The sequence below is a fragment of the Scylla paramamosain genome, chromosome 27, assembly GCF_035594125.1.
Source record: "Scylla paramamosain isolate STU-SP2022 chromosome 27, ASM3559412v1, whole genome shotgun sequence".
Taxonomy (NCBI): Eukaryota; Metazoa; Arthropoda; class Malacostraca; order Decapoda; family Portunidae; genus Scylla; species Scylla paramamosain.
In genome coordinates this window covers 4,762,501-4,775,328 of record NC_087177.1, presented here as the reverse complement: position 1 = coordinate 4,775,328, position 12,828 = coordinate 4,762,501, and the positions used below count along the sequence as shown (strand labels likewise).

General features: G+C 37.1%; 2 long non-coding RNA genes across 5 annotated transcripts in view; one reads left to right on the top strand and one right to left on the bottom strand.

The window, feature by feature from the left end:
- Window positions 1-63: 63 nt before the first annotated feature.
- LOC135114070 (uncharacterized) lies at window positions 64-4,762 on the top strand. Of its 3 annotated transcripts, none has more exons than XR_010275194.1 (5): window positions 64-245; window positions 1,007-1,247; window positions 1,956-2,079; window positions 3,193-3,290; window positions 4,114-4,762. It is a non-coding gene; the product is annotated as an uncharacterized LOC135114070 (long non-coding RNA). The 3 variants fall into 3 exon arrangements; XR_010275193.1 differs by lacking the exon at window positions 64-245 and adding an exon at window positions 643-792; XR_010275195.1 differs by lacking the exon at window positions 64-245 and adding an exon at window positions 703-717.
- The window catches only part of LOC135114069 (uncharacterized), an 8,907-nt gene continuing 106 nt past the window's right edge, over window positions 4,028-12,828 (bottom strand). Inside the window, exons 2-7 of one of the 2 annotated variants that reach the window (XR_010275192.1) lie at window positions 11,873-11,934; window positions 10,990-11,204; window positions 9,453-9,596; window positions 7,588-7,701; window positions 6,541-6,855; window positions 4,028-6,486 (exon numbers count right to left, since the gene is read on the bottom strand). This is a non-coding gene — a long non-coding RNA (uncharacterized LOC135114069). Of the gene's footprint in view, window positions 6,856-7,587; window positions 7,702-9,452; window positions 9,597-10,989; window positions 11,205-11,872; window positions 11,935-12,828 lie in introns of both variants that reach the window. The other variant, XR_010275191.1, reaches the window with a different exon arrangement.

Sequence of the window (12,828 nt, the reverse complement as noted above, 5' to 3'; positions counted from 1 at the left end):
TTAAAGGATGGCAGGCAACATGGCTGACTGGCGGGGGAAGAGAGGTGACTTGCAGCATCTTTCTCGGGATTTGCGCCATTCCAGGACCATCGCAAAACGGAGGCTGGATGCAGGATGAAGTATACACATCCATAAGAGTCTTTAGTGCCCTGCGGGGGGCAAGGAAGAACAGGAAGGGGATGAAATACAGCAAAACATAAGATGATGGCCTGCAATCCTATTGCACCAAGAGACGACAAAGTATGGTGAGCTTGTTTTTATAATTATTTCTGTAGCATTATTACTAAATTGTGATATTGGTGCCAATTTGTCAATAAGATGGTAGGTGGTGTTTTGTTATTATTGAGTTGTCATAATGTTATCACATTGACTATACCTAATACTAATTAAATCACTGAAATGGTTATGAATATGTAAGTCAAGGGTTCAAATGGTTCGTGTGTATTGGTCAAATGATTCATAATGAATAAAGATTGAGATTCGGTCCTGTAGTGTGGGGAGGAAGGCACTGAGGGTGTCAGACAACACCTGAATCTGAATATATATATATATATATATATATATATATATATATATATATATATATATATATATATATATATATATATATATATATATATATATATATATATATATTGGGTTAATCTGGATATCACGTCCGTGTTACAAGCACGAAACCCGCGTCATGGAGAAGGGTTCGGTGACTTTGCCGTAAATGTAAAAAAAAAATTGTGGGCACGTGTCTAGTATGGCTGTAATAGCATTCGCGAGTGTGGATAAATTCAGTATATTGTAAGTCAAGCGAGCTCTGCACCACTCAAGAGTAAACATTGAAATGATTTTCTTTTGTTCATAACTGGGATTTGTGGGTAGCGGCATATTAGGATTTCATGGTATCTATACAACTGATCCCTCCAATCACGCGCTGCCACTCGCGAGGCCATTCCTGAGGCCGCCAATTACAGCTTACCACGGTAGGTTCAGTTACACTTTTCATTTGTTTTAGAGACGTGTCTGGCGTTCTGATAGAGGCTCGTTGTCATTTGTTAATATGGCTACCATGTGGAGGGAGGTAAAGCGAACAGTACCAGTGTTCAGCAGGAAAAGAAGCCACTATGTGAGATATTTAGCAGCAGCAGTGGTTAAGATGCGATATACAGACATAAGGAAGAGGTTCTACGTGTTTATTAAGGAAGCCGCCAAACTATACCCACCTCCATCGCCCTGAGAATCTCCGCATCACACCGGTAAGGCATAACAGTATATTTTTTGAGGTCCCTCGTTAGGTTAGATTAGGTTAGGGTATGCTAGTCAGGTTAGATTAGGTTAGGCCCCTAAGCTTATTTGAGAGGTTAGGGGGGGTTGGGGTGGAATGGGGAAACGGATTTCTTATCAAGAAATATTCCCATATTTCTTTCACATTGTTCTTTGCTGTAGAGGAAGTAACTGGCGTGGCATGAATCTCTCCAGGCTAAGGAATCATGAACATTAAGTGGGAGTGCCCTTTGACCATGGGTGCCAATTACTGGTGCCAGCACGGATAATTCCTCAGAATAGAATATTGGTTATCAGTTTAAACCTGTACTTTCATTTTTTTTTATCTTAATGCACATCATAATTTTTAGATTTATAGAGATGCCAAGATCAGAAGTGCCTCTCAGTCTCTCATCCCAGCAACTGCATGTGTAATGCAAATTACTGCTGACATTTCCCACTGGCAATTTCCTTCCATACCTCAATAACAGTTATTTAGTTGCTGTCTGCATTCTATTAACACTACACAGTGCACACTGCAATACATCTGCTCAAGTCCAAAATTATTATCATAGTACACACAAAGCAGTCTTAAAGTCACCATCTGGGAATGGGCCTTAAGTGTCCTATGGCAAGGCTGTCTTTCAATAACAGATCTAAGATGTCTTGTTCTCTCCTCTAAACTTTCTCAATATTAACAGGTGGAGGGCATCTCTATGGCACACCTTCAAGTCTCAAGTCAAGTGGAAACAGGAGAATTCCATTTCTGATGGATTGCATTTATGAATTAGAGAACTAGGAGGATGTGGATCTTGTATTGAAGCGGTGAGTGTACTTCTGCGACATATGTGGTCTCAGATTTAACCTCCAAAATGTGGATCTTCAAATTGAATTATTTTATCAAAACCTCACCTTCTGTTCCTCACTGAAATCCACTTGCTCTTACTCTCTCCCTCTCTCTCTCTATCTCCAGTTTTAAACCAAAGCTGATTCTTGCATCAGTGTACATGTTTGCAGTATATATAACTTAGCTCTGATGCTCCCTATTCTTTTGAGTTTTTCACCATAGATTATTTTTACAGTTTTGAAATTCATCTTTGCTGTGTATTTTGCCCAACTCTTTTACTTTGTAAAATTCTTTGACTAACTTTCAAAATGGAGCACATTCTCTTAAGAGATTTCAGTCTCCACCATCAACTTTAGTTATCATCTTTCAGTGACCACCCTGGTCAACAAACCCTTGGTTCTGCTGTTCTACATGACTACATCCACATTCCTGACCGTCTTGGAGATGCACCCAATGTGGCCACAGCTTTAGACTTCATCTCAGATGGTTTGGTAATTTAGGACTTGTATTACATTACTGATAAAAGCTAAAACTGTGGAACAGGCAGCCTGTATTGTCTACAAATGTCCACTTTAGTAACAAGTGGCCATGGTGGAAAAAAAAGAGAACAATGTTAGAAACAATGTTCATTGCCACCAACAAAAATATTACCAGTGCAGAGCCTGCCAATGCAAAGGGCATCCTGGATCAGCCAGGCAATCCAAGATATACCCTGACCAGCCAGCAAATAAGATGGCTGCATGACCTTACCCACATTTAATAGCAGGACATCATTGGAGCTTCCTCAGTTCTAAAGTGACATGCAGAATTAGTTGGGAATATTCCCTCTGTGAATTTGTCACAGTCACAAAACAAAAACAAAAATATTCGTGGGAAAAGTTTTGTGCTATGATAAATATTTTTCTTTTTGCTTTAGGTTTATTTTCATAGTACATAGGTAATATATGTGAGAAATTATAATTCATCTGGACATGTTTGTCTTTTCTTTAATCCCTTGTTGCTTCCAGCATTGAATTACAACTCAAAAATGTTCACAATTTACCAGTAATTGGCATTTTTTTTTTCCAATTCAACTTTCCCTTGCTTTTTAGGCTAACTTGACAAGTGGTGAAAGTAGCAACAGCAGCAACAGGAGCAGCAGCAACTATAGGAACATCAGCAGCAGTAGCTCCAAACAAAATCAAGAATGGTAAACAGAACCTGAACATCAAACACTTGGCCTGCAACCATCACAAATTTTGATGGTTTTGAGAAGTGTCCTGGAAGGAATGGTTTTGGATTTCTATGAAAGGAATGAAATCCTAGTCTTACAAATTGACAGAAGAACCTCGAGAAAAATATATTGCAGACTCCCTCGCAAGGTTCTATTGCAGATTGGCAATGAATATCTCTAATTTAAAATGCTTTTATCTAAGGCCTTTAATAAGTCATAGCTTTATTCCAAGGAAGTGTGCAGAGCTTGGATTTCGTTCCTTTTGCATTAATTATCCAAATTAAAGCAGTGTGGCTAGACAAAACCTCTGTGAAGAGGGATATATTCAAGTTATGAGTACCTCAGGAATCCATTCTTGAGCTTTTGCTTTGCGTTTTGAGTCAAGTTAAAAAAATTGAGTAATATTTGGCCAGTAACAGGTATTGAGAAGTTCTTGAAAATTCCACAGGCTAAAGCCTATTATTACCTTGATCTTCAATTGAAGTCAGTGTATAATGTCAAACAGAAAATCTCAGGTCTGATAAATATGAATTTCTTAGTCATGTATGACATGCTGTCTCACTAACTGCATGTATGTCTTCTTGTCTTGCAAATAATCTGAAATATTTAGGGGACTTAAATGCTTAGGCATATTATATTTATTTACATTTTGATTTATTTTTATACATTTATTACCATTTTCATTGAAACTAGGTAGAATCAAAATACTGATCTATATATATTTATTAGTATTTTAATTGAAACTTAATTTTAACCTTCCTACTTTAACCATATTCTCTCATTCTCTCACCTATCACAGCCTGCAGAATGTCCCACTAAAAGAAAGCCTAGAGTACAGTGTCAGCAGATAAAGTTGCCACCCACCATTTAAAATTGACAATGGCTCAACTCCAGCTGCTGTAAAATCTGCAAGTACTCACCATGCCCCAGGTGGTGAGCACTGATGACCCCCTGTAGGGTCTCCAGGCAAGGAAGAAACATGGATGAGGTTATTGTGGAGTCACAAGGTACACCTCAAAGCACATCACTTGCTGGCAAGCACATGAAACCAAACCAATCTTGCAGATGCCAACTCGCACCATATCCCACACACTCCAATGATAACATTTAACATCTTCAATGGTATCAAGAGACTTACAGTAAAACAATAAAAAAATCTTGAGGTGGGATATCATGCCTGTTGTGAGGCACATCCTCCCATCTTTTTTTCACTAATAATAGTCATACAGCTTATTTTTTCAAATTGCTTCGTCATTCTTGGAAACTAACACTCGTACTATGTAATCACAGTCTGTATATTTTCTGGGCACACAGCAACTCTATTCAGTGTGTAACACGAATTTCTGCAAATACTGAAAGTGAAAGAACGTGTAATTCTTAGTAGAAAATGCGTTCTATGCACATGTGCATTTTAATCTTTTCCTGTCAGAGGAGTTTTAAAGTGTATGGGACTCTCAGGTGTGCTATGCATGTAGCTAGTGAAGTAACAGACAGACGGTTGCATTGTTGCAGCCTCAGAGGTACCACTTGGTCAAATTGTGAATGGTTTAATCTTATTTTTTGCAAGCTGTAGAATATTGCAATATCTTATAACAAGATAAATGCTGTTAAAAAGCATGTAATTTACCAATAAGCATTACACAATAATATTATTGTGGTGATTAAAAGTACTCCTTAAAAATGTTATGTGGCATCATTGAAGCGAGGGAGGAGGGGGGAGTGAGTGACAAACTGACAATGACATGTCAGTCGCAGTCAGTTTGTGTCATTTTCCCACCAGGAAATTTAAGTGGACTTGTTTCGCTTTGTAGCAATCTGCAAACTGGACTCGCTTCCTCCTCCTCCCTCGCTTCAATGATGCCACGTAACATTTTTAAGGAGTACTTTTAATTACTACAATAATATTATTGTGTAATGCTTATTGGTACATTACATGCTTTTTAATACTGTTTGTCTTGTTATAAGATACTGTAATATTCCACAGCTTGCAAAAAATAAGATTAAACCATTCACAATTTGACCAAGTGGCATCTCCATGACTGTGACAATGCAACCGTCTGTTGGTCACCTCATAGCTATATGCATAGCACACTCGCAAATCCCATACATTTTCAGCTCCTCTGACAGGTAAACAAAGCCTTAAAATGCAAGTGTGTATAGAACATTTTCTACTTAGAATTACACATTCTTTCACCTCTCAGAATTTGCAAAACTTGCATTACACACCCTGTAGAATCTTAAGCTTAAAAAAAAGACCCTTTTGTTAGCTGAAGCAAGGAGCAGTCACAAATAATAATTACAGGAGTTCCTTGTGTCAAATTGAATCCATTATTCTGTGCTTTGAAAAAAACACAAGGGACTACCACCCTATTTTGCCATGTAGGTATTTTCTCACAGCTGATTTTTTCAGACCAAGTCGAAGCAAGTTGCCAGTTTGTGCAATGTGACTCACATTGGCAGTTCTGAAGTCATTTGGCATACTGATTGTACATTCCCACTGGAAGAGGTGGTGGTGGTGATCCTTTTGTGAAGCCCAACTGCCTTGGTGCTACTCATTAGCTGCTCTCCAGTGATCATCTTGAAGATCTTGCCAACAGTTGAGGGAAAGGAGACTGGTCAGTAGTTGTCAGGCTCTGATCTTTTATGGATTTTGTGCATTAATGTAACCTGCACCTCCTTTCATTATGACAACTACAGGAAGCACCAGAAAAAAATATTAGCACCTCTGCACATCTTTAATGTCTCCTGTTTACCAGATCTTAATCTTCTGGGAGAAGGCAGGAGTGAAGTTGGTTTTTGCTTGGCTGGTGGCAAGCTCCCTGCAGGTCATACACAATAGATGTATGCAGTTGAAGGAAATGATGCCTTGCCTCTCACCAAGCTCCACCACTTTTTAGGGTTAGTAAATAGAGATGATAAATTCCCTCTTATGACAGGCTCCCCATCTTGCTATCCTTGTCATGAATTTGCATGCTCTCCTGTGCAGAGCCTTGTTACACCCAATTGGTATGCTGTTTGTAAGGTAGTTCAGGATGCATATGTGACAGTAATGGAGCATCTGTACCCAATCCTTAACTGATCCCTTGGGCTGGCCATGCAAGTCATTTAGGGCACATACTGCTGCTGGAAGGGAAGGGGAAGTGAGTCTCTCTCTCTCTCTCTCTCTCTCTCTCTCTCTCTCTCTCTCTCTCTCTCTCTCTCTCTCTCTCTCTCTCTCTCTCTCTACATTTTAATTGCTGTGACTATATATAAAATTTATAATCTTAGTTTCATCATCAATGAAGAAAATATTCTTAGTTTCATCATCAATGAAGAAAATATTCTTAGTTTCATCATCAATGAAGAAAATATTAATGAGAACCAAGCTAATCATCTGGTGGAAATAATCCTTATGAAAATCCTAAGTATTTCAGAGTATGGGTACAGGTTACACCTCTTACATAGCATAATCTTGAATGAGCATGTTTGGTCTTGCATCATAAAACAACACGCATCTTGAACTCATTGGTGTGTCACAACCAGGCCAGCAGTGATAGGACACCTGGAAATACAAATTTGTAAAAGAAAAGAATAAATATATGACAAGTGTACTTAAGTTTGTTATATTCCTATAATATTTTCTGGCTGAAATATAAATATACAAGGTGATGGTGATTATTTAACATATTAAATATTAATTTAATTATATTGAAAGAAAATAAAGGAATGAGTAATGAAAAATTACACAAATGAAAAGGAAGACAAAGCTGTGGTGGTCATGGAAAGAAAAGACAATGAAATTAGGACAAGGAAAAATCAAGGAAGAATGAGAAAAAGAAGGGTGAATAAAGGCCTGCATGTCTATAAATAAAACTAAAGAGGAAACTCCTATTCTAATTATTTGCTTGACTGACCATTCAATAATCAGCAACACTGACAAGACAGTCTTACCTTATTACAACAAGAGCCAAGTGAGGTGGGGAAAGCTGATCAGACATCTAATTTCTTGAGTCTAAGATTTATGGGTAAGTGTGGTGTAGGAAAATGTCTTCCCTGACTCACAAAAATAACACACACAGAATGTAACAAACATTAGTACCAGTAGTACTAGTAGTTATAGCATCTGCAGAATAAAAAATAAATAGAAGTGTAAATAAACATATTGGAAGAGCAAGAGATCAGCCAGTCTTATAGAATATTAATATACAGGAACAAGAGAAACAAACTTTTCTAACAACAACAACTATCAAGTCAACCAAATCTGACCTAAACTAGGTAACAAATTACTTCTCACCTCAGGTAGAATCTGGCTGATGTTGAGGCTGCTGCCAAGTTGAATGATGAATGACTTGAAAGTTGTTGGCATTGTCTAAATGTGTGCTGGATTGACAAATAATGTATTGTTACCCTGAAAAATAAATTATAATTATAAAAAACTGCTATCCACCTCTCATCTGACATCTGTTCCTAAGACATCAATAATCAAGCAGATCACTGGTCAAGAGAGAGAGAGAGAGAGAGAAATGAGTGCCAGTTCCCAAAAGACTGCCAAAAGAAGTCAGATGACAGAGGATGTCTTGAAACTCCCTTTTAGAAGTTCAAGTCATAGGAAGGAAGAAATACTGAAGCTGGCAGGAGTTCTAGAGTTTACCAAAGAGAGGGATGAATGATTGAGAATACTGATTAACTCTCCCATTAGAGCTGGACAGAATAAGGGTGAATGAGTCTTGTGCAGTGAGGCTCCAGAAGGAAGCATGCAGTTATCAAGATCAGAAGAGCAGTTCGCATGAAAATAGCAGTAGAAGATAGTAAGAGATGCAACATTGTGGCAAAGAGAAAGAGGCTGAAGAGTTAATAAGAAGAAAAGCTTTTGATTCCACCCTGTCCAAAAGAATGGTACACGTGGAACTCCTCCATACATGACAAACATACTCCACACAAAGATGAATAAGGCAGAGTTAGCAGTTGAAGGGGGGAGGGTGGATGAGAAAAACTGAGATGATTCAGAATGCCTAACTTCATAGAAGCAGTTTTAGCTAGAGGTGAGATGTGAAACTTCCAGTTCTGGTTATAAATAAAGGACAGACTGAGAATGGTCTGTGTAGAGGAGGGGGACAGCTGAGTGTCAATGAAGAAGGGATGGTTATCTGGAAGGTTGTGCCAAACTGACGGAAGGTGGAATTGAGTTTTTGAGGCACTGAACGATACTAAGTTTGCTCTGTCATCTACTACATTCATGCATGCCCTCTGTCATTTGCCATTCAATGTACATGAATAAACCATATTAGGGCATATTAGGTCCCCTTGAATGAACTTTAATTGCATAAAAAAGGTGTGTGCACTGCTAGTACACTTTAGAAACAGATAAAGTAGAATTAGAGTGAAAACTAGAGTCCATCAATATGACTGCAATTTAGGAGATATATGGGATATGTAAGGTGCTTCTGGAAGAGATGATGTGAAGCATAGAGTATGTAATGAATATGCTGACTAAAGTAATATGGTTATGTCAGGAAGGAAGAGTCATATAATAAGAGGAGCATCCAAGTTATAAGTACAAGGTTGGATGACCAGTGAGAAGACTGTGGAAGATCTGAAATCAGTGTATGGAGAAAAATATTATCCATGACAGAAAAGTACCTATATACATACAGTATGTACTTCTTTATCCTATTCTTCTGCCTTCCAAGTGGCCTTCTCCCATTAGCACCCATAACTTCACTCATATACACTTTCTATACAAACTCCCTTCTTCATTCTCATCATGGCCATATCATCTCACTGTATTAATTTTCAGCCACTGCACCACCACATAATGTAGACCACTTAAACTGATGCTCATACAAACTTAATCAACTTTATACTATTAAACCCAATTGGTTTCATTCCCACATCTGAAAGAGAAAACTTTATAAAACTAGAGTTGGTCCTCTAATGGTAAATGGAAACTTAACTGATGACCCTAATACTATGACTAACATATTTTTAAAGTGTTTGCTTCTGTGTTCCTCCAGCTGATATGTCATTGTAACCTTTCATCAGTCCAGTTTCCTCCCAATGATGTAGTCCTACTTAAAATCTCTTTGATATTATTGAAAGTGCCATGGAACCTGACAATCTTCATCCTTGTCAACTAAAAGAATGTACCATGAAGCTTACCTATCCTTTGTTAATCATCTCCAACATGCCAATGACACTTGGTTCCTTACACCAGTCTTGTAAGCTGTCATGTATTTCCATTCCACAAGAAAGGATTTTGGGGTAATCATTTGAACTGTAGACCCACAGTCTAAATCCCATTCTCTGTAAAACAATATATTATTTGTAAATTGTTTTACAATCTCTATTTGATTTCATCACTGACTAGCTACATTTTGATGAGCCACAATTTTGCTTCTGGCCTAATCATTCTGTTACCTACCAGCTACTCTTACCATATGACTATATCATGTACTGATATGGTTAAGGACATGTAATCAATTTAACCTTAATTGACTTTGTTAAGGCCTTGACTGTGTCCATCATCAGACTCGTTTATAAACTGGTAGCTATTGAAATCTCAGACACCCTTCTGAAGTGGATCAAGAATCTTCCTTTGGGTTGGACAATGAAAGTTTCAATGAATGGTCTTACTAGCACCCCAAAGCCAGTTCAGGGTACATTGGTTCCTCATTTTTTTTATAAATCATAACTGCTCTCAAATCCAATCTAATTACAAAATGTTTGCCAATGATCTCAACTTTGACTTTCATTCATCAGCTCATCCATCTCTACCCAATATGCAGAACAGTATTGACTTGGTGTCATCAGCAGCTTTTCTTTGGGGTTCCTTGGGGAAAATATGTCCATCTTGCCAGACAGCACCATCTATGCAGAGTATATATATCTCCTAACTCCTCTCTACATTTTCAGTGGCAACCCAAGAAATCCTGGTTCATCACAAAGATCTTGAAGCAACAGTTGACAGTAAATTTAAATTTTACCAACATATTATTATGTTACTAAGGCTAGGAACATTATCACATATATTCTGAAATCTAATGTCTGCTGCTTCATACACTTAATCTTCCATCTTTATATCTCATGTTCAACCTATTCTGGCCTTTGTATCTCCAGTATGGGATCTCGGGTTTCTCAGTCTAAACAAGCTCCTGGAATCTGTCCAACACAGGTGGACAGACAGACCTTTCATACCCTGAGAGGCTGGCCAGGTTAGGTTTGTACTCTGTCAAAGCAAGTTGTTGAGACAAGAACTTATATATATATTGTTACCTTACTTTCCACTTATGCCCTTAGACCTTGTCCCTTATGCCCCTTATGTCACTTATGCCACCAATCAAACTTTTAAATTAGGTAACGGAATGTAGGTTACTAAGAAAATGCACAGAATGTTGGCATCATCGAATCATCCAGACACCTGTAACACACACCGGCATGTCATCACAACACACAACTAAGAAAACAACACTTGGCACACGTGCTTCACACTGTACCACTACTTAGCTCATCTAACTATTGAGTTACGGGATGACTTTCTGGTGCATGGTGAGGGCTAGATAGGCAAGGACTACGTCATCCCACAGTTAACTGGCCTGTGGAAGAAAGGAACCCACAGCAAGGGGGGAATGACGTGTAAGCAAGATGGCTGGATCGTGTGTCCTTCAGGCACCCATCACAACTAGACACAAATTCTCACCTTTTCTGATATTGTGACTGGCCTCAACTATAACTTGAGATATAAGGGCCAATCCTGACCATCACCATCGCGCAGAAAGAGCTGATTATGGATTGGCAACGCATTGTAGGGCTGGACGAGAGCGGCAAGCGGCAACTGCTGTGGTGTCTGACAAGAAGATGCGTCACGTTTGGCGTCCATGGCTGTATTATCTCACAACGCTCCACATTTTTCACCTAATAATAAAAAAAAAAAGACTAATGTACGAAAATTATAATGACAAAAAATAAATAAATAAATAACATGATGATGATATAATAATTATGAAGTCACCATAAAATTAATTTCTACTTTTGTTGCAGAATATGCGACAAGGAGTAATTACATTAAATTCAAACTCTCATATTAATAAAACTATTAAAAGCATTAACATGTACCTGATGTTCATCTGAAACTCCTTTAGATACATCATGCCTGAAACCACGCTGAACAATGAAAAAATAAAGTAAAAATAAATAAATAACACTTTGAGGATAAGTTACAGTTATAGTAAAGAAACAAAAAATCACTTTTCTTATCCCAGCATTCCCTCATCACATGTCAAAACCTCACCTGTTCTTGCTTATCTCGTACCTACTTTCCTCTATGTCTGTCCATCAGTAGTCTCCCCCCATCGCAATCTTCAATTTTCCTCACACATTCATCATAAATTCAGCTCATTTTCATTCGTTCTCGTCATATTTCTGAACCACCGGAGTGTTCAAAGTCTACCATGCTTTACCCATTCAACTCCACTACGATTTATTTCCTATTTCACCCGTATTTTGGAAAATGAAATACGACATAATGAACGAGCGCTGTTTTCACAAATCACAAAATAAGTTTGTCCGTCGTCATTCCTCACCTGCACTTTCACCGTGGCCATTCATGAGTCTGGTAGGAGAACAGCACGCTCTTGTTTCGTATCTGGCAAAATTGCATTTATGTTCGTTTTCGAATTGTGTGTGTGTGTGTGTGTGTGTGTGTGTGTGTGTGTGTGTGTGTGTATATATATATATATATATATATATATATATATATATATATATATATATATATATATATATATATATATATATATATATACACACACACACACACACACCACACACAATTCGAAAACAAACATAAATGCAAGGGTTAGGACAGTGTGCAAATATGGCACGGGTGCAATGCGACCAGTCCCGTATTGTGTGTGTGTGTGTGTATATATATATATATATATATATATATATATATATATATATATATATATATATATATATATATATATATATATATATATATATATATATATATATATATATATATATATATATATATATATATATATATATATATATATATATATATATATATATATATATATATATATATATATATATATATATATATATATATATATATATATATATATATATATATATATATATATATATATATATATATATATATATATATATATATATATATATATATATATATATATAATAAACTCTATACATTCTCTACTGTTCTTCATTGTCCCCTGTTGAACATTTATATTTACTTCCATTACTATCATCAACCTTTCATTCAAAATTCATCCATACATCATACTTTACATCCTTAGCTTATTCTCCTATCATTGATGGATATATCGTAATTCCCTTTCCCTGTATATGACAACACAAACATAGCTTTCTTCCAATCTCCTGACACCTTTGTTTCACACTAGATTACATATCAAAAACATTCATTCCACAACAGCATCTCCCTCACACTAAAGCCTCTCTCCCATTATGCCATTAATGCCTGGTGCATTTCCAACCATCACTTTCC